Source organism: Tasmannia lanceolata, unplaced genomic scaffold, assembly GCF_043159265.1.
Source record: "Tasmannia lanceolata isolate RefF3 unplaced genomic scaffold, GAP_Taslan_0.1 ptg000101l, whole genome shotgun sequence".
NCBI lineage: Eukaryota > Viridiplantae > Streptophyta > Magnoliopsida > Canellales > Winteraceae > Tasmannia > Tasmannia lanceolata.
In genome coordinates this window covers 380,645-385,000 of record NW_027518778.1, presented here as the reverse complement: position 1 = coordinate 385,000, position 4,356 = coordinate 380,645, and positions in this window count along the sequence as shown.

Here is a 4,356-nt window from a genome sequence, read left to right as displayed (position 1 = left end):
CCCAAAACCAAACAACGCACACAGGGAGCAAACACGGGCAAACAAGTGACGCCATGGCCTACTCGCCCACCGCCCTCTATATTGCCTAACCTTGGCAACCATGGTCCATTCCCCACTATATGCCATGGCCTTGTGCCCATGGTCTTCACAAGACAGCATCCAAGGCGCCTGAAAGGCCAAGGGAGCCCAACCCAGCAATGCCCAGCCAAGGCCAGGCATTCCAGTGCCTACCCGGGCAAAAACGCCCAAAGCATGCCCCATTCCTTAGCCTATCCAGGCAAAAACGCCCTAAACCAGCCCATTCCAGTGCCTATCCGGGCAAAAACGCCCAAAGCATGCCCATTCCTTAGCCTATCCAGGCAAAAACGCCCAAAACCAGCACATTCCAGTGCCTATCCGGGCAAAAACGCCCTAAACCTGCGCATTCCAGCGCCCCGCAGCATACCACCCTCCTATAGGGTTTGCGCAACCAACCCGCCTAACCACCAGTGGCAACCAAAGGTGCTGTTAGCGACGACTTCTGAAGACGCAACGAGACGCGACGGGTTTGCGCCCAGACGCGACGGGACGTGCGGGATCTGCGCCCAGCCATGCCTACACCCGCCGACTTGCTGCGGGAGCTGCTCGCCCAAGCATGCCTAGCTTGCGAGGCCTGCGTGCAAGGCTAGTGTGCAAGGCTCGTGGGCAAGGCTAGTGCGCAAGGCTAGTGCCCAAGGTCTGTGTGCAAGGCTAGTGCCCAAGGCTAGTGCGCAAGGCTAGTGCCCAAGGCTAGTGAGCAAGGCCTGTGTGCAAGGCTAGTGTGCAAGGCTTGTACGCAAGGCTAGTGTGCAAGGCTGGTGTGCAAGGCTTGTGGGCAAGGCTGGTGCGCAAGGCTAGTGCCCAAGGGTTGTGTGCAAGGCTAGTGCCCAAGGGTAGTGCGCAAGGCTCGTGCCCAAGGCTAGTGCGCAAGGCTTGTGTGCAAGGCTAGTGCGATGGGCCAGTGCCCAAGGCTTGTGAGCAAGGCTTGTATGCATGGCTTGTGTGCAAGGCTTGTGTGCATGGCTTGTGCGCAAGGCTTGTGTCCAAGGCTTTTGTGCAAGGCTCGTGCGCAAGGCTAGTGTGCAAGGCTTGTGCGCATTGGCAGGTAGCCCACCACCATGCACGATCCAAATGCCACTCAAGCGACAACACGGTGCCAAGCCGGGCATGGTGTGCACTCAAAACCAATCAACGGACAGAGGTCATGCGTCATGGGGGGGATCTAGCAAGGCCATGGGGAAGGTCATGGAGGACCTTGGAAGCAAGCGCAAGACGAGAGCGAATCGAACAAGGGGCCAGGACGGGGCCTTGTGCCCATGGTCTTCGCAAGACTGCGTCCAAGGCGCCCGAAAGCCCAAGGGAACCCAAACCCGGCCGACACTTGCAATCGCACATGCTCTCTGCAACACACCATCAATGCCGCCCAACGGGGCCAGCACGAGCAGTCATCCGCGGTCCCCTGGCCCTGCGCACGTTTGTCTTTGAAACCGAGCATCAATGCCACAGAAAGTGCTGGGGCGCCACCTGGAGCCATCATCCGCGTTGCCATGGCTCGCTTGGCCTTGGCTTGCCAGTCCCCGACACGAGCAATCGCGCATTTTCTTTGCAACCGACCATCAATGCCGCCCAACGAGGCCAGCACGAGCAGTCATCCGCGGTCCCCTGGTCCTGCGCACGTTTGTCTTTGAAACCGAGCATCAATGCCACAGAAAGTGCCGGGGCGCCAGCTGGAGCCATCATCCGCGTTGCCATGGCTCGCTTGGCCTTGGCTTGCCAGTCCCCGACACGAGCAATCGCGCATTTTCTTTGCAACCGACCATCAATGCCGCCCAACGAGGCCAGCACGAGCAGTCATCCGCGGTCCCCTGGCCCTGCGCACGTTTGTCTTTGAAACCGAGCATCAATGCCACAGAAAGTGCCGGGGCGCCAGCTGGAGCCATAATCCGCGTTGCCATGGCTCGCTTGGCCTTGGCTTGCCAGTCCCCGACAGGAGCAATCGCGCATTTTCTTTGCAACCGACCATCAATGCTGCCCAACGAGGCCAGCACGAGCAGTCATCCGCGGTCCCCTGGCCCTGCGCACGTTTGTCTTTGAAACCGAGCATCAATGCCACAGAAAGTGCCGGGGCGCCAGCTGGAGCCATCATCCGCGTTGCCATGGCTCGCTTGGCCTTGGCTTGCCAGTCCCCGACACGAGCAATCGCGCATTTTCTTTGCAACCGACCATCAATGCCGCCCAACGAGGCCAGCACGAGCAGTCATCCGCGGTCCCCTGGCCCTGCGCACGTTTGTCTTTGAAACCGAGCATCAATGCCACAGAAAGTGCCCGGGCGCCAGCTGGAGCCATCATCCGACGTGCCATGGCTTTGGTCCCATGGTCTTCGCAACCGAGCATTCGTGACACCCGACGGGGCCAGGACACCAACCCTTCCGACACGAGCATTCGCGCATGTTCTTTGGCCACACAACGGCGCCAGCACGAGCAAAATCATCAGCGGTGCGGTGGCCTTGCACGGCCTTTTGTCTTTGGAACCAACCATCAGTGCCACGGGAAGTGCCGGAGACCCGGCATCCGCGGTGCCAAGTCATTGCGCCCTTGGTCTCTGCAGCGGGGCATGCCGGGCACTCCCAACCATTGCAAGCAAGCAAGCAAGCAAGAAAGAAAGTAAGTAAGTAAGTATTACATATAGGGGCGGGACATGCGGGGAGTTCTGCGAAACGTGCACTACGGGGCACACGCGTACCTACCGGGGCATACCGACCCCTATTGGGGCACACGTGTGCATATCGGGGCATACCGGGCCTATCAGGGCACACGCGTACATACCGGGGCATACCGAGCCCTACTGGGGCACACGTGCGCATATCGGGGCGTACCAAGCCTATCGGGGCATTCGCATGTATCCCAAGGCATACCGAGTCTATCCGGGCATACGCGTTCATACCGGGGCGTAACGGGCCTATCGGGGCATACTTGGGCATATCCGGGCAAAAAATGCCCAAAACTTGCGCAACCTTGGCAACCGTGGTCCATTCCTCACTATATGCCATGGCCTTGTGCCCATGGTCTTCACAAGACAGCATCCAAGGCGCCTGAAAGGCCAAGGGAGCCCAACCCAGCAATGCCCAGCCAAGGCCAGGCATTCCAGTGCCTGCCCGGGCAAAAACGCCCAAAGCATGCCCCATTCCTTAGCCTATCCAGGCAAAAACGCCCAAAACCAGCCCATTCCAGTGCCTATCCGGGCAAAAACGCCCAAAGCATGCCCATTCCTTAGCCTGTCCAGGCAAAAACGCCCAAAACCAGCACATTCCAGTGCCTATCCGGGCAAAAACGCCCTAAACCTGCGCATTCCAGCGCCCCGCAGCATGCCACCCTCCTATAGGGTTTGCGCAACCAACCCGCCTAACCACCAGTGGCAACCAAAGGTGCTGTTAGCGACGACTTCTGAAGACGCAACGAGACGCGACGGGTTTGCGCCCAGACGCGACGAGACGATGCGGGATCTGCGCCCAACCATGCCTACACCCGCCGACTTGTTGCGGGAGCTGCTTGCCCAAGCATGCCTAGCGTGCAAGGCCTGCGTGCCCAAGGTCTGTGTGCAAGGCTAGTGCCCAAGGCTAGTCCGCAAGGCTAGTGCCCAAGGCTAGTGAGCAAGGCCTGGGTGCAAGGCTAGTGTGCAAGGCTTGTATGCAAGGCTAGTGTGCAAGGCTGCTGTGCAAGGCTTGTGGGCAAGGCTGGTGCGCAAGGCTAGTGCCCAAGGGTTGTGTGCAAGGCTAGTGCCCAAGGCTAGTGCGCAAGGCTCGTGCCCAAGGCTAGTTCGCAAGGCTTGTGTGCAAGGCTAGTGCGATGGGCCAGTGCCCAAGGCTTGTGAGCAAGGCTTGTATGCATGGCTTGTGCGCAAGGCTTGTGTCCAAGGCTTTTGTGCAAGGCTCGTGCGCAAGGCTAGTGTGCAAGGCTTGTGCGCATTGGCAGGTAGCCCACCACCATGCACGATCCAAATGCCACTCACGCGACAACACGGTGCCAAGCCGGGCATGGTGTGCACTCAAAACCAATCAACGGACAGAGGTCATGCGTCATGGGGGGGATCTAGCAAGGCCATGGGGAAGGTCATGGAGGACCTTGGAAGCAAGCGCAAGACGAGAGCGAATCGAACAAGGGGCCAGAACGGGGCCTTGTGCCCATGGTCTTCGCAAGACTGCGTCCAAGGCGCCCGAAAGCCCAAGGGAACCCAAACCCGGCCGACACTTGCAATCGCACATGCTCTCAGCAACACACCATCAATGCTGCCCAACGGGGCCAGCACGAGCAGTCATCCGCGGTCCCCTGGCCCTGCGC